We start from the raw sequence: 14,427 nt of genomic DNA, 5'->3' as shown, positions 1-14,427 counted from the left end.
GCTGCACTAAGATCTAATAAAACCAGCACTGAGAGTCGTCCTTCATCTGAAGCCCAGAGTAGATCATTAGTTACTTTAACTAAAGCAGTCTCTGTGCTGTGTTGAGCTCTAAAGCCTGACTGGAAGTCCTCGAACAGGCTGTTGTTTTGAAGAAATTCACAGAGCTGAGCTGCCACAACTTTCTCAAGAATCTTTGAAATAAAAGGAAGATTAGATATAGGCCTGTAGTTTGCTAAAGTGCTGGAATCAAGAGTAGGTTTTTTGAGAAGGGGTTTGATTACAGCTACTTTAAAGGACTGTGGCACGTAGCCTATTGATAGGGATATATTTATTGTCTCCAACAAAGATGGGCAGACTAGGGGAACAACTTCTTTAAACAGCTTAGTTGGGATCGGATCTGAAAGGCAGGTCGATGGTTTGGAGGATGAAATAATAGAGTTAAGTTCCTGAAGTCCTATATGTGTGAAACAGTTTAGGTTAGGCCTATTTACATTTAATGGTACAGCAGGCCCAGGTGAAGGCAGGGAGTGGCTAATTTTATCTCTAATCTTGTGAATTTTATCGTTAAAAAATGTCATAAAGTCCTCACAGCTGAGGGCTAGAGGAATCATGGGCTCAATAGAGCTCTGACTTTGTGTTAGCCTGGCTACAGTGCTGAAAAGGTACCTCGGATTATTTTTATTTTCTTCAATTAGTGAGTAGTAGTATGTAGATCGACTATGTCGTAAGGCTGTCATGTATTTACTATGGCTTTCTTGCCAAAGTATTCGTGACTCCTCTGTTTTATTGGAGCGCCACATTCTCTCTAATTTACGGGTTGTTTGTTTGAGTGTGTGAGTTTCAGAGCTAAACCACGGAGCTTTCCTCTGACGTTTAATAGTTTTTTCCCTCAATGGGGCAATTGAGTCCAAGGTGGATTTTAGTAGACTAGCAGAGCTATCGACAAGCAGATCCAGTTGAGAGGGGTTATAATTAATATCATAGTTATTTATTGGATGGTGCACTGAGTTTAAGGCAGCAGGAATGGCCTCTTTAAATTTAGCCACAGCACTGTTGGATAGATTTCTACTTGTAACTATTTTATTGCACAGTGCGAGATCCTCTAGGATAATGTTAAAAGATATTAAAAAGTGATCTGATAGCAGAGGATTTTCAGGGTAGACTTTTAGTTCATTAATATCAAGGCCATATGTTAGAACAAGATCAAGAGTATGATTTAAACGATGAGTAGCTTCATTAATAGTTTGAAAAAAGCCAACTGAGTCTATTAGGGACATAAAGGCTGAGCTCAGGCTATCACTATCTTTGTCCACATGGATATTAAAATCTCCTACTATCAGTATTTTATCAGAACTGAGGACTAAGTTTGATATAAACTCAGAGAATTCTGATAGAAATTCAGAATAAGGGCCTGGAGGACGGTAAATTATCGCAAATAAGACTGGCTGGCAGGTTTTTGATTCGATATGAGATAAATTTAGAACCAGGCTTTCAAAGGAAGTGTAACTGGCCTTTGGTTTAGGATAGATTAGGAGAGAGGAATGATAAATAGCTGCTACACCACCTCCACGGCCTATGTCTCGTGGCATATGAGTATTTAAATGACTGGGAGGAGTGGCTTCATTTAAACTAACATATTCATCTTGATACAGCCATGTTTCAGTTAAACAGAATAAATCAAGGTTATTTTCTGAGATAAGGTCATTTACTAGTAGAGATTTGGATCTCAGTGATCTAATATTTAATAGAGCACATCTAATGGTTTTATGTTTTGGTGTTTCTAGATTTGAGATTTTAATTTTTTTCAGATTTTTATAATTGATAGCTCTTTTATTTGATTTTATGTTAAAATCATTGTGAAATATGGGTCGGGGGACTGACACCGTCTCCATAAAATAATATTCATCACCATCACAACAGTTGTCATGGCGATGAACACAGCTATCCTGATAGCAATGGGAGGGAAACTGTCCTAAGGCAAGCGCAGAGGGGCGTGGAGGACTCCCCCTCTGTAACATGGTCTCATTCATGAGATGTCATAAATGTGCCATGTTTTCTGATAGTAGAGATGCTCCCTCCAAAGTAGGATGGATTCCATCTCTTCCTATCAGGTTCGGTTTTCCCCAGAAGGATCTCCAATTATCAATGAAGCCCACCTCGTTTTCTGGACACCACCTCGATAGCCAGCGGTTAAATGATGACATGCGGCTATACATGTCATCACTGGTCAGATTTGGTAAGGGACCAGAGAAAATTACGGAGTCCGACATTGTTTTAGCATAAGCACAAACTGATTCAATGTTCACTTTGGTTGCTTCCGACTGGCGACGTCGGGAGTCATTAGTGCCGACATGGAGGACTATCCTATCAAACTTACGATTACTCTTTGCCAGCAACTTTAGATTTGATTCTATGTCGCCCGCTCTGGCCCCTGGGATGCACCTCACAATGCCCGCTGACTTCGCTAGCTTCACGTTTCTCACTATGGAGTCGCCAATTATCAGAGTTTGTTCCCCGGTGAGTGTGTTGTCCTCACAGAGGGGGGAGAACCTGTTTGAGACGTGAACATGGTGGTGTCCCGAGCGGCTTTTTGACCTTCGACTATGCTTACCACGGACAGTAACCCACTCATTGCTGGCCGGGGGGGAGGCTAAGCTAGAGCTAGCACGGTCCGCACCGGCTAGGTCCTGCTTGCTAGCTTCGGTTTTGGTATCAGGGGTGCGGAACCGCTTCTCCAGATTGTTGATCCTCGCCTCCATATCTAACAGTACGCTACACTTTATGCAACTACCATTGTCCCTAAAGGAGGACGAGGAGTAACTAAACATCTGACACACCGGGCAGGAGAGCGGAGGGGAGGAGAGAGAAGCCATAGGTGCTAAATTTAAGCTAAGCTAAGCTAAGCTAAGGACAAAAGGAAGTTTAAAGGAGATTGTACTGCCTATAAGAGGCGAGATTGCTTTTTACTTAACCTTCGTACGTTTAACTGTACGGTAAAAAATTAAAACAAGTGTTTTCAAGGCTAAAATATCAATGACAACAAGTTTGATTAGAGTTAGCAGAACACAGTAGTAGAGCGCTGCAAACAGCGGTAGAGTGTAAACAGGAAATGATCGATACGTCACCACGTCAGCACGTCACCAGCACCAGCAGCAGCATGATGCGCTCTTTTCTCACGTTTTGGATTCAAACAAATGTTTTATTAAAAAAAAAAGATTTTGAATTTGTTTTAATTTAAAATTAACTTAAAGAAAAATACATGTCTTGAGTTTTTGATTTTTTTTTTAGTTAAAATTATTAAATTATGTATAAAATCATTTGAAATGATTAAACCTCCTTTTTAATAAATACACAAAACATTGAAAAACAATTGACTAAAAATAAAATCGAAATTGTTGATTTTTCCATCTCTGCAAGTTATTTTTATTTCCTTATTTTTGTGTTCTTTATCGCATTCGTACTTGTGTAATTCACACATTTTGGGTTGGTTTACACTTTCATAACGGGAATCAAACAATAACTGTTTTAGTGAAGGATGTTGAATTTGTTTTTTGTTTTTTTATTTAAAAATGAATGCATCTTGAGTTTTGGGAATGTTTTTTGCCAACACTCGCACACCTTAAAAAAAAAACAAAAGTTACAATTATGTATGAAATCCCTTGTAGAATTTCTTGCCATATTTTTACTCCCATTTCTGCCACTTCTCCATCAAATTTCAATGCCTTTTCTACACATTTTTTGCACTTTAAAAGACATTTTTGCCACCTATAAACTTTTCCCTTCTAACGTCGTATAAGTTAACCACTATTTGCCAGTTTAAACTAATTGTTTCTACTTTTTAAATTACATTAACCCAACTTTTAAGCCAATATTGACACTTTGAAGTGAACCCTTTTTTTTAAAACACGGTCTGTTTTTGGCCACTTTAATTTGTAACTTTTAACCAATTTCTGTGGTTTTTGAAATCCCATGTCCCCACCCTTTTCACTAATTTTGGTCACTTTTAATCCATTTTATTTCTGATTAAAACATGGATTTACATCTTTAAGATTACTATAAACTATGCCACAAATGATCATAAACTTTCTGTACAATAGTGGATATTATTCAGATAAATAAATAAATGTGGTTATCACAGATTCAGAACAATGGATCATAATTTTGCTTTCCCCCTCATAGATGGCCCTCACATGACTGTTCTTCAATGTTCATGTCTGGGTTCAACCACCTTCAGGTACAGTGGGGGTCCCTGGTCTCTGGCACTAGAACAGTGTTCTGTGTTTTCTTTGGCTGACTGTTTTTTTATTAATACATATTTGATATTTTTGTTTTAACCCCGAGAGAAGAGGGACTTTTCATCTTACACTACCTGCCTTTTTTCCTCTTCATCCAGAGGCTGAGCTGAATGTCAACTGACTTGACAACAAGAGGAAAGGCTGTAGCGACCAGTTTGGGAATATGGTGACTGCTCATTGTTTTTCCTGGATTGTTTAACATCCAGACAGATGAAGCAGTGATGCACCTCTTCATCCAACGGACACATCCAGAGGCTGCAGACGATGGAAGCAGTGAGGGGTGTAAATGAAACCATTACAACACTCCATTGTCTTTAGTGAAACTTGGTGTCATCCACTGACATGTAAGAGTTGTGGTTTTCAATTGTGGTACCTTGACTACATACAAAATGTTCACCTTGGCCCTCCTGCAAGTCAGATAACACAGTCTGCTCCTGCTACTTCCTTTCCAGACCAGTTTGTATGGATGGAAAGATCATTATAAACTGCATAAACATGTTTGCATGCAGGCCTCAGCTGGTGAGAGGTCAAAATAAATATGTGAGGCAGTACTAAGGTAATGAGCAAACTGCATCTCCTGCTCCTCAGCGAAAAGTCAACCATTCTCACACAGCACACATGAATTGATGGGCAAACGTCATCTCCAGAAACCTTTGACGGGCTTGTGTTTTTATTTAAATTTTTATTTTTTTTTATTGGCAGTACATCTAGTGATTATTCTGTGATTAATGTTAAACTCTTTCACAGTTTGGCTGCTCTGACTGTTCCTGACATCTGTTGGCAGCCACTGTTAATTCTGGTGAGTGTGAATGAACCTGTAAAAAGATTTTTCAACACTGAAATATTTAGTGTAAGTATACAGTTATCTTCTTTTTCATATTTCATAATAATTCCAAGCACAGTTTTTTATTTATTTATTTCAGATCCCCCTCCTTGGATTTCTGTGGCACCCCATGGCCAAAGAGCCACAATAACACTCTTGTATTAATATACATGCAAAGTTAACACACTTGGGGCCTATGTTACAAAGCTAGATTACCTCTTATTGCACTAATTTCCTCTAGGATTTAATCAGTATGTGCTGTCCTACGAAGCTCGCTAACGTCTTACGGAGCTAAATCACCATGGTAACTTAGGCTGAACGACTAGCCTGGTCGGGACCGGGTTTTGTTCTGGCTAGGATCTGAGCGAGTGCTAAAGTCCCGCCTCCTGACCAATCAGTTCTCTTAGAAAATGAGCTGTCCAATAAAAGGTGATGTGTGAACACGTCACTGTGTGGATATGATGTGACAGCTGACAGGAGAGAGAATATTTAGACATCAACGCAATTCTTTCATTTACCGATGACATCCTTTAGGAAAAATATAGATGTATATCTGATGAACCGATCTATAGTCAGCTGATGAAGCCTGTGTCTTCGTACAGTATGTGCGGATGGGTGAAGTCATTAATGACTTAATTCATTCATTTACTGTATATATGCTATAGTGAGGCTGACCGCATCAGCAGGAACATACTACAGACTGTGTAACAATGTGCTCTCATCCCAGTGTGTGTGATAAATAGGTCTACTTGAATAGAAAAACGTGTGCTGTAAAAAAGTGAAACTGAGCGCTGTCCGTTTATCATCCAATGGATTAATATCATAAATAATCTCACGCTTTTACGCATTAACAGTGTCAGCAGCTTCCTGCCTGGGTTTTTTCATTCCTGCCTTTTCTGTAACAGCAGTGTTGTGACCTTTAAATGTTCCATATCATGCTATTTTTCACCCATCTCCATTTGTTCTAAGAACCCCAAAATCTATGGTTTATTTTCCCAAACTCGCCGGTTTTCCAGAGTTTTAGCCTCTGAAAAGTCACTTTCTGAGCAACTCTACATCAAACAGACTGATTTACGGCCTACTTATGCATATTCATGAGTGGGCGTGTCTATAGACGGGACACTGACTTCCTCCTCCCCGCACGGTGACGTAGGGCCAGAGGACGGCCCACCCTCCTCTCACCCACTCCGTAGCTGAGCTCTTGCTGTTTTATAAACATGAGACAAAGCGTGGGGGGCGGGGCGTTAACCGGTACATACATAGACTGTAGAAAATACATACATAGCACTGCGCAATGGATGCTGAAATGCTCCCCTTTGTGGGCGTGTCTGTTTACATGTCAATCATGGCAGAGAGCTTCCTGGAGGCGCGGCTTCTCCAGCTCAGTGCCACGTCGAATTCGTCATCAAAGTGGGAACGCGTCATCAAATTGGAGTGAGGTGTTTGGGCTCACCCTGCAGTAAGAAAGAAGCAAATCACCCTCTAACTAACGATTGAGGAAATTAATGAAAAAAACACTTTGACCATGTGTATGAAGCCCTAATAGCACTTTTATCATGTTTAAAGCACAGAAAAGTTAATTTAGCGTAACATGGGCCCTTTAAGCAACACCTAACCATGGTCGGAAATCAAGTTATGAAGTGGATCAGATCTGAGCAAGTACAATAACTCCGCCTCCTGGTGCGCTGCACTAACACGAGCGTTTCCATTACCCTCGGAAACGCCCAAAATATAAATATTTCAATAAAAACTGGTAATGGAAACACCCAAATTAGAAAAAAAATCACTCAAATATTTAAAAAAAAAAACGTTTTTAACGAGGAGCAATTTCAGACGTTTCAATATTAAAATGTGTCACAAAAGCACTATGGAAACACTTTTTCCGCAAAAACACCTCACAGGACGTGACGTACCTGGTCACATGACCACTTCTCTCAGAGAAAACATGACGCGGTACGTGTAGACAGAAGAGTGGACCGAGACATTTCTTGGCATTATACTTTAAAGTTATTACTGCCACATTGGGCGTGAAACAAGAATGGAATACGGAGTGTTATAGGAAGCTTTGGTGTGTCCGTCTTCCTGCGCCGAAAGCTCGCGGGATGAGATTTCACGGGAGCTGCGAGGCTCCTGCCCAAAACAATGTTCAATGGAAATGCGTTCAAAGCAGAATTATACTTTGTCGACGTTTAGAAATATTGTTTTTATTTTGCGAAAATCTGTAATGGAAACCCAGCTACTGTTGCTCTTTGCAGTCATCATGGATTTAAATTCATTATTTTTGTTTAGGATCATAAACTGTTCCTCCATTGTAAAGACGTCGCTCTGCCAGGTTCTCCATTGATTGGTCAGACGCTGCAATCTCCACCCCTTTTATGTGAACGTGCACGTACCAAGGCTGAAATCACTTGGCTTAAATTAGCGTGTTGTTATCGACCATTGTAGGACAGCTTCTCTCTGACAGGGAATGTTTGGTTTGTTGAAGCTCGCTAACGCAGATTAATCCAGGATATAAATATCTAGATTCGTAGCATAGGCTCAAAATGTCAAATACACAAATCAACATAAAAAAAATAAATATTTATATATATATATATACATAAAATGACATACAGAAATGTTACACCAAAAACCTACAAGCAACTCAAAATATACACAATAATTAACATTAATAAAACAAATATATCAATAATACTAATACTAATAATGAAAGTATAGAAAATGACAACAAAAATACACAAAGTTACTCAAAAAAAATTGCGGCAAAAAAAGACAAACAAACAAAACATATAAAAAGGACAACAAAAATAGAGACATTTTACAACAAAAACACACAAACAACTCTAAATAAACACAATAATTAACATTAATGAAATAATTATACCAATAACTAATACCAATAATAAAAGTATACAAAATGAGAATAGAAATACACAAAATGTTTTACTGACATCTGTTGGCAGCCACTGTGTTAACTAGGTGTGAATGAACCTGTAAGAAGATTTTTCAACGCTGATTTATTGGTGTAAGTATATGAGTATCATATTTTTCATATTTAGTAATAATCACACAATTAAAATAAATACATAAATAATGTATAAATGTATATATATATATATATATATATCAGAATCCCTGCATTTTATTTCTGTGGGACCCCCATATGGCAACAGAGCCATAATACCACTCTTAAATTAATAAACATGTTCAAGAAAACCCAAAATATTCATGAAGTAACAAAAGAAAGTAGCATTAAAATCATTAAATAAATAACAGACAAACAGATGCTGTAAAAATGCATGTTGACTTTGTTCTCATGAAAATGTCTGAAACTGTGGCTGATGTCAGTGTTTGGTCAGACTTCAGTCTCTCTTTCCTCCTCCGGCTCGTCTCCATTTCCGCTGTGTCTCCTTTTCTAAGCCACAGGAAGAATGAGTTAAAAGGGGGCTTTGAAAACACTGCAATCCTGTAATTACACATCCTCCATCTCTGTTCCTGTTTTTCTTCTGTATCTTTTTTCTTTTCATCTTCTCTGTTACTTTCCTCTCCCTCTTTTCATCTTCATCCTTTCTCTGATTCTTCTGTTCCACTTTCTGCGTGCTCTTCTCTTTTTTTCTTTCTCTTCATCTTTCAGAGGAAGAAGATCCTAAATCAGAAGAGAGGATGAAATCGAGTGCTGCTGAGAGGATGATTACTGCCATGACACCAACTGGACATGAACACATTTTAAATAAAAACCCTTCGTTTGTCAAAAAAGAACACATGAATATCATAAATAAAATGAAAAACACATCAGATGAAATTGGATGGGCACCAAAAACAATTGTTGGGTTTGGAAGATGCACAAAATTAACTCTGATTACTGTTGCATTCAGGAGATCTATGTTTAATGTCTGGTCCTGGAGAGCCACTGTCCTGCCTGTTTTAGATCAGACATGAGCAACTGGTGGCTAGCACAAAATGACAGGAAAATACGCAAAACAACATCAAAACTACACAGTTACTCAAAATATTTTGTACTAAAAAAAAAAAAAAAAAAGAAACATAGGAAAGGACAACAAAAATACAGAAATTTGACAAGCAACTCTAAATATACACAAATATAACATTAACAAAATAAATATACCAATAATACTATAAAGCAAAATGACAACAAAATACAAAAAAGAAACATAAAAGACAAAATATAATAATAGACATTTCACACCAAAAACACAAAAACAACTCTAATAAATACACAAAAACAACTGTAATAAAACAAATACACCAATAAAAAAACACACAAAAAAAATGACAAAAATACGGACTTTTTATACCAAACACTAACAAGCAACTACAAATATACAAAATAAATAACATTAATAAAATAAATATACTAATACTAGTAATAAAAATATACAAAATGACAACAAATACACACAAAATGACTATAGCACGCAAAACAACAATACCAAACACTCAGAATTACACAAGAATATACAAAAGAACTCTAAAAACACACAAACACTCTGTCATTAAGCTGACATGAATATTGATGCTGTGGCCCTCGGATCATCAGACAATCACATTTTTGAGGCCCTCGCTGTTATTAAAGTTTCCCATCACGATCTATGTGCACCACACCTGATGGTAATGGTTCGTTATCAGGCTTTCTGTAGAGATGCTTGATGACATCATTAGATTCAGGTGTTAACCTCTGGAGCAGCTGAATTCATCACTCTGGCTCTGGAGGAGATTTTTAGGGCTTATTTATGGTTTTTAAATTGGGAAATGATAAAACTAAATCTATATTTTTGAACTCCACACAAGAACAGCAGTGGCACCGCAATGAGACAACAGCAGGATCAAACTTACATTTGATGACGTCGTGATTTCCATCATTTCTCATGTCTGCACCTTGGTGAGTTTCAAACTTTGTTTTACACACTTTTCAACATGTTTCCTACACTGTTGAAATATTGTAAAAGTGAAAGGTTGAATTTATTGCGTATTTCCTCTTTTGATAAAATGTTTGATGAGCTGAATATCAATATATCTTAATACCAGGGATGTGGACGATAATGTGCTCACGATAATGACAAAATGCGGTATTTTTGGAAAGGAAAAGGGACAAAATAAATTGCAGATGGGGGGGAAAAAAAACACTTTTATTTGACTTTTCAACTCAAAATAAAATAAAAAAATGTTGTAGACCACATGTTTCAAACTCAAGGTCCGGGGGCCCAAATTCGTCCCCTAAGAGCATCCAATTCAGCCGGCAGGAGAAATTAAAAATGACAGGGAAAAAAACGTGAATTTATTAATCCAGCTGCAGTTATCTCAAATTCACCCATTTAATGAAACTTAACAATATTTTTAAGGGGTTTGCATTTTTCTTTTTTACATTGCATGAATACACTAATTTTTTTAAATTGCAAATTGTGGAAATAACTCAATATTTCCACAAATCTTGCAATTTCTCACAAACCATTCCACAGAAATCCTCTAAATTACACAAATTGGTAACAAAATCAAGAATATTTGAAGTGATATTGAAAAGTAGGTCACAATGATGTTAGAATTGTTCTTTTTTTTCCCCACCTATAATCTGCGGCGCCCACTACAGATCAAACTGGTCCGTATTTGGCCCCTGAACTCAAATTAGTTTGACACCCCTGTTGTAGTTCATGCTGACTTATTTTGCGATACTTCTATGTTTGACGATACATTGTGTGATATCTTGTCACACAATTTATCGTCCCACCTATTCCTCCTATGACTAGAAAAATATAAAGTCAACTTTATTATCTGCGGCATAGTATATAGTGGAAAAGGGGGTTTTAAAAACTACAGAAATTGGTTGAAAGTTGCAAATTAGAGAGGCCAAAAACACAGACAGAAAAAGTGATTAAAACAAGGGTTCAAAGGGTCAATATTGGTTTAAAAGTGGACACAATTACTTTAAACTGGCAAATAATGGGCATGACAAATCATGATTGTGGTTAAATTGGCAAAAAAAAGAAAAAGAAAAGAAAGCATGAAATATGGTGAAAAGAGGTTAAAAGTGACAATAATGGGTCAACATATGCGACATTATGTGGGAAAAGTGGTGGAAATGGTTTATAGATGCTGAAAATGTCTTGAAAGTGGAAAAAAAATTGCAAAAAAAGGCATTGTATAATATATAATGTATGAAACCAGTGAAAGTTTGGTGTACTTGCAGAAAAAGGGTAAAAATAAGCAAAAATTGACTCAAATTGTTCAAAAAAAATATTGTTTCTTAAAGTCATCTGGTGACCCCATCCCAGTGTTTCACGACTCCAGATCGGGTTCTAACCTCAGGGTTGAGAACCCTTGAATTATACAATACATTCGGGTTTTTATCTTTTTTTTTTTTTACATAGGCATTATTAGAATTTAAAATCTGTGATGCAGCAGCTTTAAGACTTTGTTTTATCTCATACTTTTCACTATAACCAGACTATAGGGTAATGCAGCACAGGTTCATTTATTATGTATCAACCCTTAAACACACATACATTCTCTACTATGCATCACATGAGTTTTATTCATAATATAAGTTTATTTAGACTTGTGACCCCCCCCCCGTTTCTTTGCTCCCTCTGCTTCTTTTCTCTTCAACACACAATGCATAGGCTCCCCACACGCAACACTAACTACTCTTCAAGGAGGAAGCCGGTTGCCATGGTAACTGCCGTGTCAGCTAACCTACTTTCGAATGGAGGAAAGTCATTGGCTGATGAAGGAACAAGGTATGTGACATAGGTAGTTGAAGATCACTCCTTGCACATGTGATTTTCTACAACAAAGGAGGAACCATTGGGATGATTAATGTTTGCTACAAAATAAAAGGTTTAAGGTTAATATTGTGGATGAACAAGGGAATGAAGTGATTTAGGAGAAATGTAAATAAGTGCTTTTGCATATGTGTGTAAAATGCATGTCTGGCACTATCCATTGCAACAGTTTTAGTTCATCATTAGAGTAAAACTAACCTGTCTCATGAAGTTGTAAATGCAGCCCAAGTTCCCTGTTAGTGAGTTAATGGTTTTAGTTCAACTCAAAAGAATTACCCAGAAAAACTCTTTAAATTGTTTTTTTTTTTTTTCAACCTTTGGGTCGGCACCCCATGTGGGGTCGCCTGGAGTTTGAATGGGGTCGCCTGAAATTTCTGAAAAATGTAAATTTTTTTTAACACACAATCTTACACTACTGTATACTTTAACCTTGGGAAATATAAATCTAGTTCAACTAAATTGCAGTAAAAAAAAAAAAAAAAATCTAAATCGGAGCTCAAACATGATCAAAAAACTATTCTAGAAACCAAAATGTATTGGGGTAACCAGGAATTCTTTATCAAAATGGAGTCATGATCCAAAAAAGGTTGAGGACCACTCCTTTAACTTTTAAGTTCGTAGTTATTAGTGTAGAAAAACACAAATCATCATGTGAAAATACACGTTTTGAGGCTAATCATTAACTTATATTATGTAGGTTAACATGTGATTTACCAAAGCATGCAGTGGATTATTGATTATTATGCATTCCCTAAATAATCAAATCAACAAAAGCTGGTAATCACGCCTACTTGTACACTGGTTAATGCGTCTCATCCCTTTTTTTTATAACGTCTGCCCTGCAGCGTGCAATGACTGTCCTGCTTCAGTGAGTCACGGGAGATTTTCATCTCATCATTTCCTATTCACTTCTCCAAGTTGTTCCAGTTTAATTCTGAATCACAGACTGTGGAGAATAGTGTTAGGCAGATGAAATGGACTGAGTGCAAGACATGAGTGGGTTTGTGGGGGAGAGAGGAACAGACTAATATGAGCTTTTATTGCCTGAGCTCATGGGCCGCTGCAGCAGCATGGTGACGGTCACAATCAGGAAATAACAACAAATCAAAATGCTTTGTTTATAGCAACATGTTCTGTAGCCAGAGGGATATAAACTGATTTATAACAAACAATAGGAATTTTTTTCAAGACCCTATTTTGGCCGTATCCTACCTGTGGGACAGTCCAACCCTAACTCTCTCTACCCTTTTCTTTTCCCCCCTGCCCTTTTTTTTTTTTATATCCTCCTCCTAATAAAGTTTAGCTTACCCTTCTGTGGTCATGGCCACAGTTAAGCAATAAAATGAATGTATTTGATTAATTTTAATAATAAAACATGCATAGGTGTCGTGAAAAGATTGTACATGTAGTGGTGATCTTCGACAGCATGTGCAGGTAATGTTAAAAATACATTTTAAAAAGAGTGGGATTTGTTGTTTGTTCTGGTTTTACCCTAAAAATAAGACATAAGTCCAATTTTTCAAATTTGATATATTAAAAATGAATTTATTTCTATTTGGCAAAAATGGTTTGCTTCCAATTGTATCAAAGAGTAGCATAAAAGACAAAAACCTTAGCATTTGGTATCATACACACACACACACACACACATTTGCATTGTTTTAGCAGTTGCTGTGGCTGTTTGTCATCGTGGGTGGTTAAAAGGCAGGACCACCTCTTAAACAGGAAGACATCCTTTCATTAGACACACACACACACACACACACACACTTGCAAGTCCAAACAGGAGAACAAGTCATAGCTCCACAACACATACACACTGCTAGTCTAAATCCAACCATTTCTGTTTTGGTGATAAAGAAATGTACAATATTGCTGATATTAATATATATATATTTGTGATACATTATTTTGTATTAAAATACTAATTTTAGGAGTCGCTGCTTTCGCTACCTCTCATGAAAAGCACAGTTGGATAGATTGCTGAGTTCTGTCCTAAACAAGCCACACTAAAGAATTCACTCACACATGCTGTCCCTAATAGGAGAAAAAGCCAAAAGTGGCACATATTGTGTAACTGTTAATAAATGTCTGTGTTTTTTGCGTCAGCAAATTTAGCCCAGAATAGTTTTTTCTAATGAAACTTTATTTGAATTAAAAATATTGAGATATGGCTTTTGGTCCATGTCGTGCAGCCCTATCGTCAGTACAACCTGATCTGCCAACAGACTGCAGATGTAAATTAGCTTTAGGCTCACTATTGTACAATGCATCACATGGAAACATTGTTTTTTTTTTTCATTATATATATTGTACATGGTCCCTTTACAAATAAACAAATATTGGCTTAGTTAGTGTTGTGGCTAATAGATCCAACCCCTAGGTGTCGCCACACACCACTGTTCCCGTGCGCACTGACACTATGATGTGTTTGTAGATAGGCTAATCAAACAGATGTCTGCTCCTGTCTGAGACACATTAACGATGAGGGGCTGCGATCAAACTGACTGGA

General features: G+C 37.2%; 1 protein-coding gene across 1 annotated transcript in view; it reads left to right on the top strand.

The window, feature by feature from the left end:
* Positions 1 to 11,742: 11,742 nt before the first annotated feature.
* The window catches only part of LOC114454873 (E3 ubiquitin-protein ligase SH3RF3-like), a 120,634-nt gene continuing 117,949 nt past the window's right edge, over positions 11,743 to 14,427 (top strand). Inside the window, exon 1 of the mRNA XM_028435718.1 lies at positions 11,743 to 11,870. The gene's annotated coding sequence lies outside the window, so the exon portion shown is untranslated. The remainder of the gene's footprint in view (positions 11,871 to 14,427) is intronic.

This window comes from Gouania willdenowi, chromosome 21 (assembly GCF_900634775.1).
Source record: "Gouania willdenowi chromosome 21, fGouWil2.1, whole genome shotgun sequence".
In the NCBI taxonomy this organism is placed as follows: Eukaryota; Metazoa; Chordata; class Actinopteri; order Blenniiformes; family Gobiesocidae; genus Gouania; species Gouania willdenowi.
Note: the sequence above shows the minus strand (reverse complement) of the source record. Positions and strands in the feature narration are given on the sequence as shown.